This window comes from Pongo pygmaeus, chromosome 1, assembly GCF_028885625.2.
Source record: "Pongo pygmaeus isolate AG05252 chromosome 1, NHGRI_mPonPyg2-v2.0_pri, whole genome shotgun sequence".
In the NCBI taxonomy this organism is placed as follows: domain Eukaryota; kingdom Metazoa; phylum Chordata; class Mammalia; order Primates; family Hominidae; genus Pongo; species Pongo pygmaeus.
The window spans coordinates 49606023-49617500 of record NC_072373.2 but is presented as its reverse complement, the minus strand read 5'-3'; the positions used below and the strand labels follow the sequence as shown (position 1 = coordinate 49617500).

The 11478-nt window shown below is 40.2% G+C and overlaps 1 pseudogene; it reads left to right on the top strand.

Annotated features, from left to right (window-relative positions):
• LOC129036113 (cytoplasmic phosphatidylinositol transfer protein 1-like) overlaps positions 1–9791 on the top strand; it is a 17240-nt pseudogene extending 7449 nt beyond the window's left edge.
• The last annotated feature ends 1687 nt before the right edge of the window (positions 9792–11478 follow it).

Sequence of the window (11478 nt, the reverse complement as noted above, 5' to 3'; positions counted from 1 at the left end):
TGTTTGGCAGATTTAATTATAATACTAAAGTTTCTAGAGAAGCACCTCTGATATTCCTTCATTAATTTTCTGAGTATTCGAAGACAATAAAAGGTGGAAGGTATGTTTGGGTTTATCTGACAACATTGTCATAATGCATTTTGACATTTTTAAATGTATTTGAAGCTGATGAAATGGAAATTTTGGATTTTGGCAGTAGAGAAAGAACTTGAATTTCAGCCAGTGGATTCCCAAGATAAGTATTAGTGACTTATATTGAAGATGTAACTGAATACAGGGTCAGCTGCTAGCAGCTCAAAAGCCAAACTTGGGAGACAAGGGTTGGTGGGAGGAAAAGTAGGTTTGTTTGGAAAGCCAACAAAACCAAGAAGATGGTGAACTAGCATTCTAAAGTATCATCTTAATCAGTACGAATTTCAGGTTCTTTTTATGTTAAGGGCAGGGGAAGGCAAGGAGGTTGGGATCAAGAGGTAACCAATAAACACAGACATCTGTGTGCCAGCCAGGGTCCAGGGAGGTTGGGAACTTCATTGTCTTTGGTCAGGTCACAATGCTCCCATAAATCTTTAAGAAAACATAGTTCATTATTAACATATTTCTCTTTTAATCCCAGAGTTAGCCCTTAAAACTACATTATTGCTATTTTTGTATATTATCTCAGTGTTCTAAAATTATCCTTGCCTATGTGCAGGAATGGGTAAATGCCGCCTAAATAATACTGGAGTTAGTTATGGTAGTTTTTTTTGCTGTTTCACTGTTAAAATTCTCTACTGTCAAAGACTCATTCCACAATCTTGTGAGATTAGGGACACTGGGACATTTTCTCTCAACTGGCTACTTCCAACTGAACAGGGCCAATGTACTGCAACTGTGGAATGAAACCATTTGACTTGGCAAAGAGCTGATATTCAGGTCCTTGTAAGAAAATGGGCTGGGCACAGTAGCTCACACTTATAATCCCAGCACTTTGGTAGGCTAACGCAAGAGAACTGTTGAGTCCAGGAGTTTGAGACCAGCCTGGGCATCACAACAAAAGCTTGTTTCTACAAAAAATTTAAAAATTACCCAGGCATGGTGGCACATGCCAGTGGTCCCAGCTACTTGGGAGGCTGAGGTGAGAGAATTGCTTGAGCCCAGAAGTTCTACACTATAGTAAGCTGTGATTGTGCCACTGCACTCCATCCTGGGCACTAGAGTGAGACTCTGCCTCAAAAAAAGAAAAGAAAAGAAATCAGACATTCAGAAACAATTTCAAGGTCCCCTCATTGACTTCACTGTCAGAGGGTTAAAATGTCTTTACAAGGCTGGGCATGGTGGCTCACACCTATAATCCCACACTTTGGGAGGCTGCGGCAGGTGGATCACTTGAGGTCAGGAGTTCAAGACCAGCCTGGCCAACATGGCAAAACCCCGTCTCTATTAAAAATACAAAAATTAACCAGACGTGGTGGTGGGGACCTGTAATCCTACGTGCTCAGGAGGCTGAGGCAAAAAAATTGCTTGAACTCAGGAAGTGGCGGTTGCAGTAAGCTGAGATCACACCACTGCACTCCAGTCTTGGTGACAACAACAACAACAAAAAGTCTTTACAGTGGCTACACAGGTTATAGTTCATTACAATGTCATGTTAGACCAACCATACTCAACCATAATGTCATGTATGATTGCATTTTAACCAACTGAGAGGTGACTTGCAAGTAATCTATTACAAATAATAAAATACCAACACTTATGTATGATATTTTATACATAAATTACTGTATACCCAAGATAGGCCCTATCAATATATTATTATTATTATTCCTTGGAATTTGTTATTTTTTTCTAAATTAGAGATGAAAAGTTATAGTTACAGATAATCCTGTAGGAAATATATGTAAACTGCCACCTACTCTGTCTATAACGTGGTCCATAGTTAGGAAGTAGCACTAGCTTCAATGGAAATTATGAATTATTTAAGTGCTTTGTTTCTCCACAATTCGAAGGTGAAGAGGAGATTTTTCAAAATGTAAGTATGCTCATAAGGGTAAGTTACATCTATGAATGTTGATATGTATGTTAAGACAGAAAACAATAAGTACCTCAAAATTCTAGAATGCCTATTAATGAAAATAATGGCGTGAAGAAATAAATTTCTTCAGCCAGTAGTCTTAACCTAATTCCATGTTTCTGTTATTTTGGGATTAAAAGGAGAATTATCTTGAGGGAGGGATGTCTAAACTTAGTTAAAGTAAAGATAAGAGCTGTGAACTCAAAAAACTTTTGTTTTTTGTGGTTGGTGTTTTGGGGTTTTGTTTTGTTTTGTTTTGTTTTAAACAGGGTCTCACTCTGTCGCCCAGGCTGGGAGTACAATGGTGCAATCTCGGGTCACTAAACCTCCACCTCCTGAGCTCAATCAATCCTCCTACCTCAGCCTCCCCGGTAGCTCGGAGTACAGGCACTGCCACCATGCCTAATTTTTTTTTTTTTTTTGGGGGGGGGACGGAGTCTCGCTCTGTCGCCCAGGCTGGAGTGCAGTGGCACAATCTCGGCTCACTGCAAGCTCCGCCTCCCAGGTTCACGCCATTCTCCTGCCTCAGCCTCCCGAGTAGCTGGGACTACAGGCGCCCGCCACTACGCCCAGCTAATTTTTTTGTATTTTTTAGTAGAGACGGGGTTTCACTGTGTTAGCCAGGATGGTCTCAATCTCCCGACCTGGTGATCCGCCCGTCTCGGCCTCCCAAAGTGCTGGGATTGCCTGACTAATATTTTTTAAATATTTTTGTGGAGACCAGATCTTATGATATTGCCCAGTCTGGTCTCATACCCGTGGGCTCAAGTGATCCTCCAGCCTCATTCTCCCAAATTGCTGGGATTATGGGTGTGACCCACCACACCCAGCCAAGAGCAGCCAACTCTTAAAATTTTCTCCTTCTTTCCCAAGAGGAGAACTTGTGGCTGTGCCTTAGACATTATAAATAAATGTAAGTCAAAATTTTGTAGTTATTTATAGAGATACTTGATAGTTTGGTACCTCTCTAAATATTTTCCATTCTCCGGGGCTGAAAAAAAAAAGAAAAAAGATTTGATTTCCAGGGAAATGGTGTTGAAGGGGAATTTTATCTGTATTTTCATTACCAGTATTCTGAAGTTATTCACGCAATGTAAAAAAATTAAAGGATCACAGTTGTTATTTTAGAAATGTTCCCTCCTCACCTATTGTGTGTCTTGTCCTTTGGCCTCTTTCATTTTTCTTGTCTTTTCTGACTTAATGTTGCTACTCTCGTCATCATTTATCCCTTTCCTTTTGATCCATCTCATAAATTACCCCCTGCCCTTGGTCTGAATTTGACATCACCAAGACCAGGTTATGCCTCTCTACTCTTCATTTTCATTCACTTTGCTTTCCTGTGCTTCTCTTTGCCCTCTAAATCCTGTACCTTCTACAGAATCCTTGAGGTCAACACTGAGATTCAAGTGGCAAGAGATAATGAGTTTTAAATGTCAAATGTTCTATGAAAAAGAAAACTTTAAAGATGTATTTTGACTTAAACTCTTTTTTCCTTGATATATTTCTACTGTCATAAGAAGTTATGATTTCAAAGAGCTAGAGATCTATTTTCATCCATGAAAGATGTCTCATCCTACACAAAGGTCACCAAGCTTTAGGAAACATTGGGAGATGAAAACATACGCTTTTGAGAACATAATAAATACACCCTATTGAAAACAAATTTTTCTATACTTTTCCATAATGTTTGTTTATGATTACTACTTAATACTTACTGAGGTTTCAGCTGAAATTTTACTGTAGAACAGCCAGCTTCCTTTCATACTAAAAAAGCAAGCGTTTATCAACCACTTACTATACACTTGTCGTTGCTCAAAGCATTGGGAGATACAGAAAAATAAATATTTAGAGAGGTACAAAACTATCAAGTATCTCTATAAATAACTACAAAATTTTGACTTACATTCATTTAAATAAATATATAATCTCAGAGGTCTCGGTCAAATAAGAAAAGCAAATCTAATATGTAAGCAGCACAGTGTAATAATACATGCATATGCCAATATTTGCCAAAACAATGATGGAACCATGGTGTTAGGAGATGCAGAGGTAGATTAGACATGGATCCTGCCCTTAATGAATTTACAGTCTAGTGAAGAAGAAAAGATAGGTACATGACAAATAAAACAGATTAGAAAATGAAACCTTGTTAAATTTTCTTAAAGGGGCTGTGAAATTTTGGAACAGGAAACTTTTATTTACTACTATGGGAAATCACAGACGATTTCATAGAGATAATGATATGGAAGCTGGACCTTGAAGACATAGCAGTAGGAACTCTATTGTTTCCACTCAGTATTGCTGTGAACCTAAAACTCACTAAAAAATAAAGTTCAATGCGGAGCACGGTGGCTCAAGACTGTAATTCCAGCACTTTGGGAGGCTGAGGCAGACAGATCACTTGAGGTCAGGAGTTCGAGATCAACCTGGCCAAAGCAGGTTATTTAATCTCTCCCTTCTTCCACTCACAGTAGCAGCTTCTATTGGATTGATACACACTGAAGAAGTTTGCCTGGGCTCCACCCCAGAGAACTGCAATCAGCTTTCACAATTCAGCTGGTCACAGTTGGGTGCCATATTGGACACTCCTCAGCCCACCTACCGCCCTGGGTGAGGGAACTGGGGAAGATCTCTTTTGCAGAACTTTCCTGGAGGTACAGAATTTCAGGTTCTCCTGATAATAGTTAGGCTCAACCAGTTTTTAGGGCATCCTCATTAGGCATATGCATGGCATGGGAAATGGGATACTGAGACCTCCTTTGAGACACTATTTCATACTACAGCTTGCTAATCAGGGTGCTAAAATATACTGGTAAACAGCAAATGGATTACAGGCATGCTGAGAGATACTAATCTCCTTGGCACCCACAGCAACTAGGCTGGCGTGTCACCAAGAGAGTCACCCCCAGCCTTAAGCAGCCTTCTTTGAGGATCTTCAGAGAGCTGAAGGAGCATGAGCATCTGGGCTGGGAGCAGGGGCTCAAACCTATAATCCCAGTACTTTGGGAGGTCAAGGCAGGAACTTGAGGCCAGAAATTCCAAACCAGCCTGGGCAACATAGCGAGACCTCTATCTCTACAAAAAAAAAATTTTTTTAATTAGCCAGGTGTGGTGGCACATGCCTATGCTCCTAGCTACTGGGGAGTCTGAGGCAGGAGGATCACTTGAGCCCAAGAGTTTGAGGTTGAAGTGAGCTGTGATTGCACCAGTGCACCCCGTCTATTACTTGGATATTGACTTTAGGAGCCAGCTCTCTACATTATTTCAAAATAATAATAGAGCTACATTTTAAAGAATGTGCCTGCCTTTTTAGAGTGGTCACTTAGAACACACCAATACCAATGAGCATATAGATGTATTTAATATATGCAACAACAAAGATTCAACTACTGTCTGCCCAGTGCTTGCCATCAGCCTTGTTGCCATCCTCCACCCTCATCTTGCTGGCAGGAATGCTCTTAGGAACCTGTTACATAATTCTTCCTGCAGCTCCACGAACCCCTTGTTCCAGGAGTTTGGATGGGGACTCCTGACAGGCACTGGACAGCCAGCAACTTAAATATCTGTCATCACATAAGTCAGATACACCTCCCTATTTGCTATTAATGGTTTCTAAGTGACCATCCCAACAATGCAAATGCCTTCTGCAAAATTTTGCTTTATTATTATACCGAAATACCTGGTATGGAAAAGTTTTATAGAAATCACATTATCATAAGAAATTTCAGTGTTACAATTATAAGGAGAAGATAAAGAAAGGCTGTTATTTCCAATATAATTCAAGTGTTATAATTATTTTAAATAATTGTGAAGATTGGTTTAAATTTTGTCATATATTTGTGGGAAGAGAATCTATTGTTGAACATAAAAATATTGAAGAGACTATTATTTAAAAGTCTTAATCAGAAATTACATAAAGCCATTCAACTATAATATCTAGTATTAAAAACTTACAGTCATAAAAGCAACTTTAAGGCCTCATTAAAAATTATGAAAATAGAGCTTCCAGATAGCTGAATACATGGAGGTTCCTGGAGGGTGGTACACCCAGGGAGGGTATGGAAGCTCCATTCCCCTTCCCCCATATCTTACTGTATGCATTTCTTCGTCTGTATCCTTTGTAATATCCTTTATGATAAACTGGCTTTTTTTTTTTTTTTTAATTTAAAATAGAAAGCTAGGCACGGTGGCTCACACCTGTAGCCACAATGCCTGGCCGGTAAATGTTTTTTACAAGGAAGCCAAAAACCTAGAAAGAGGCGTTTGCTTTATTGATATTGTCTGCAATGAAATTCCAGAGCACTACGACAAAGAATCTGAGGATCCTAAACACTTCAAGTCAGAGAAGACAGGATGGGGACAGTCAAGGGCAGGCTGAATAGATAGACATCAGCCCATCATGTGCTTCTACGAGCTGGAGACCACCAGTGAGGTTGGAGGTCTGGAGGCTTCAGACCAAAGTAGGGCAATTTGTACACAAGTCAGTCAAAGACGACATAGGCTTTTGCATGGGTTGATGAATGGTATGTGATAATGGATGATGTTCAGGAATATGAAAAAAACATGCCTGAGCAAACTAACATAAAAAGTTTGCAATCAACATTCCTCGCCTGCAAATGACATAGTGAGTCATGCCCAAACAAGTACATGACAATTGATGAAGTCTGAGAATTTGAACGAGCCATTCAGGAAGCCACCAAGAAGAAAATTGGCATTGCCCCACCTGCAATTTCTAGCTTAAGCATTCCCCGACTGCCTTCTGGCAGCAGTCCCTTTCTAGTGCTTCATTACTCCATCACCCCTCGCTCCACAGATGTATCTGAATTGCTGTCAGGTCCCAAATATTGGCCCCAGAAAAAGTCTGCCCTAGTAACGCTCATGCTTCCAGGTCCTGAGAAAAAAAGCTGCCCTGAATGTACTTGGCACATACTCTTCAGATAAACCATGTCAGCCCAAATCAGAGTTACTTCATATGGATATCTCATGGGGTTTTATATTTTCATTTTGGCTTGTTTTAAAAAAAAAAAAAATCTGATATAGAAAAAGATGCTTTGTCACACAAACATGTTCCTTCAACCTCTGAGTGTGCATATGATTAAGTAATTTCACATATGATTCCCTAAGTATGCCACACAGCATCACATAAGATGTTAGCTTAGTAAGATTTGCAAGGGACAGAAGGAATCTTCTGTGGTCATAGCAGTAAGCCTGGGAGGAAGCCTTGTTATTGGGCATTTGATGAGGTTTGCAAGGACTCCAAGCATAAATAAGAGGCCGAGCACGGTGGCTCACGCCTGTACTTTGGGAGGCTGAGGTGGGCAGATCACCTGACATCAGGAGTTTGAGGCCAGCCTGACCAACATGGAGAAACCCATCTCTACTAAAAATACAACATTAGCCAGGTGTAGTAATGCAGACCTGTAATCCCAGCTACTTGGGAGGGTGAGGCAGGAGAATCACTTGAACCCGGGAGGCAGAGGTTGTGGTGAGCTGAGATCGTGCCATTGCACTCTAGCCTGGGCAACAAGAGTGAAATTCCATCTCAAAAAAAAAAAAAAAAAAAAAAAAGAATCAATAAACAAAAACTTTGCACCACTTTGTTACAAGGTGTGGTAAAACGTAGTAAAGGTGGCTGCGCACAGTGGCTCACGCCTGTGATCCCAGCACTTTGGGAGGCCAAGGTGAGTAGATCACTTGAGGCCAGGAGTTCAAGACCAGCCTGGGCAACATGGCAAAATGCTGTCTCTACTAAAAAAAAAAAAAACAAAAATTAACCAGGTGCAGTGGCGCATGTTTGTAATCCCAGCTACTTGGGCGGCTGAACCCTGGGAGGCGGAGGTTGCAGTGAGCCAAGATCGCACCACAGCACTCCAGCCTGCGCAACAGAGTGAGACTCTGTCTCAAAAAAAAAAAAGGTAAAGTCAATTTCCACTCATCAAACCTGAAATTCTCCAAAATACTCTTAGGCGTAATATACTTAATTGTTAAATTTTGAACTGCTGATCATCAATATTTGAATACCAATACTTATTAAGGTCCCTATGTTGTTAAGTTTGACTCAGGATTTGGGGCCTAATTAACTCTTTAAACTTTTAAAAATTTTAATTATCAATCTTTAGAGTCTCCAAGTGCAATTAATGATAACTTATTTATGCTTTCCACAGAATTTAATAAAGATTCCACTTAGAGTAAAAAAAGAAGATAGTGCGTAAAAGGATTTGGTTAGAAATTGAATTGATTTATGGCAACGAACTGCTTCCTGCTCTGTATCAAGAAATAATTCATTTGGCTAAGGAGGCACTTCCCTGCAAAGGTGAAACCAATATTGTGCAGTGGAGACGCCTAGGTTTTGATGACCAACAGATCGAGCTCAATTCTAGCTCAAAAATTTGCTACCTGTATAACCTTGGTCAGCACCTCCAAATGTCAATTTTATTAACTGTGATTTACCTTTTATTTAATCAACAAAAAATACTTATGGGGCACCTTCTCCATACTGGGTATTATTCCAACTGCTGTAAATTCAGCAATAAAAGATCCCTGTCCATCACAGAATTTACTTTTTAATCCTTTTTTTTTTTTTTCAATTGAGACAGAGTATCACTCTGTCACCCAGGCTGGAGTACAGAGGTGTGATCTCAGCTCACTGCAACCTCTGCCTCCCAAGTTCAAGCGATTCTCCTTCCTCAGCTTCCCGAGTAGCTGGGATTACAGGTGCACACCACCACACCCAGCTAATTTTTGTATTTTTAGTAGAGATGGAGTTTCACCATGTTGGCCAGGCTGGTCTCGAACTCCTGACATCAAGTGATCCACCTGCCTTGGTCCCTGATACAAAGTAAGTGCTCAGAAATGTGAATTTTTTCCTATTTCTCCAATATACTACTTTTTCAAAATTCATAAACATCTCAAAGCAAAAAAAAATCCACTTGTTTCTGTCTTTTAATAAATAACTAAAATAAAAATTATGAAAATATTTTATTGGTTTTCTATTTAATATGTCCCCCAGTGCTGTGTAATTTCTCTTCTCTTCATAATCATTTAATATAAACAATAGTGAATTGTTCCCCTGGCTTCATATAGACACCCTAAATCTCCTTCGGTTTACCCCAGTGTGTGTTACAAATATCATTTTGGGGCCAGGAGAAGTGGCTCACTCCTGTAATCCCAGCACTTTGGGAGGCCAAGGTGGGCGGATCATTTGAGGTCAGTTGTTCTAGACCAGCCCAGTCAACGTGGCGAAACTCTACTAAAAAAAAAAACATACAAAAATCAGCTGGGCATGGTGGTGCACATCTGTAATCCCAGCTACTTGGGAGGCTGAGGCATGAGAATCACTTGAACTCGGGAGGCAGAGGTTTCAGTTAGCCGAGATCGTGCCACCACCCTCCAGCCTGGGCAACAGACCAAGACTTGGTCTCCAAAAAAAAAAAAAATCACTTTAGTGTGTGTGCCATGACATGGAATAGCTTAAGAGACACTGATTTATACTGATACACATTGACCATAAGATTTGCAGAAAATATGCAAATGAGGAACATTTGCTAGAGTATGGATATCTTTATCAGTGCATTCCCTGGAACGGCTAGCCTTCTCTTGTAACTATTTGGAAAAGAAACAGAAATCCTGAGATTTATAGAGTAACCTTGATTCTTCAATTCTTTCTTCTCCCAATTCCTAAGTAACATGTTCTCATCTAATTCTTTTCAATTTTTCAGATCTTGCCAGTAAACTAAATTGATGGATTATCTGCTTATCTTATATCCAGTATTCAACCATGTATCCTGGGAAGAATACGGAAAAAAAAGTGGTACCACAGACACTTAGACTTTGAACCAACCTTAACCACAAGAGTTAAGGAATGGGGGTCCCAGAAGGGAGGTTGGAAATGGTCTAAAATGGAAAAGGACACATACAAAGAAGTGCATGAGAAGCAACTTTACACAAACGATGAGGGCAATGCAGCCCCAGAGTAAACTGTGACCCACTGTAAGAGAGCAACTTAAAATGCAGCTCACAGCATATGAAATGTCTCCAGCTGAATCCAAAGGACTAAAGCCCAGGACAAAGCAAAGAGAGAAGCCTCGGATCTTGGCCTATGTAATTTTCTATGACTCCAAGATCAAGTAAATAAATAATGGGCAATAACCGACTTCGTTTGGAGACTTTTAAAATGACTGCCTCCTTCAGCAGTGGCGTAGGACACCCAGCACACAGATAGGACCTGACAGGCAGGCGGTCAGGAGATGGCACTGAGCGTGAAGCTATTCGTAGGAAGGTATCTGGGAAAGAAAAAGCACTTGCCTGAAATCCCCAAAGCTTTCTCCATTAATGCCTGTTTTAAAATGCCCAGAGCATTTCTGTGAACTATTAAGGGGAGGCAGAGTTACCTAATGAGGCTGTTAAATTCATTAGTTGTGTGCTTGATCCATCTCTGCTTCAAATGTGCATTGGAACAAGGCCTAGCATGTTAAGTCTGTCAGAGGTCATAATCAATAGCAATGTGGTCACTTGGTCCTGAGCCATAGTGAAAGGTTGAAGTCTCCTCCTAAACCCTTTCTTTGAAAATGCAAATGGTCAATTACTGTCATTTGCATCTGCAGCTATGCAAGCTATGATAATGATGTGCTATAATGAAACTTATGCCTCCGGCTATAAGATGATGACCTGAGGGGCTGAGGGAAGATTCTCTCCACCTGTGTACAGGGATTTCAGATTCTAAAGCATGTTAGAAAATTTGGGGAATTGTTCATAACTTAGGGCAAACTCCTAATGGTAGACAACTTATGTTGGATCTTACTTTCGTAACTTCCAGGAATTTTACATGCCAGAGTTTGTTAATCTCCATGTTGTCAAACAGTCACAGAATTTATTTGGGTCAAATACTGTTTAATCATGATTGGATCCTAATTTATAAGGCTCTATCAAAATACGTGCATCAAGGACACCTTGATTCAAGTCTATTTTTTTCTATTAGATAAAAAAAAACTCCGCTCTTTATATAAAGACAATGATATCCTTAATATTCTCTTTTTCTTTTTCTTTTTTTTTTTTTTTGTGATGGAGTCTCACTCTGTCACATAGGCTGGAGTGCAATGGCACAATCTTGGCTCACTGCAACCTCCGCCTCCCAGGTTCGAGTGATTCTCCTGCCTCAGCCTCCTGAGTAGCTGGGATTACAGGCATGCACCACCATGCCCAGCTAATTTTTAGATTTTTAGTAGATATGGGGTTTCACTATGTTGGCCAGGGTGGTCTCGAACTCCTGACCTTAAGTCATCCGCCCACCTCGGCCTCCCAAAGTGCTGGGATTACAGGCATAAGCCACCACGCCCGGCCAATATTCTCAATATTCTTTAAGTACAGTTGTCATAATTTTCTCAAATCTTGGGCTCTCAAGTTGCATATTTATTAATCACTTCTTAAGA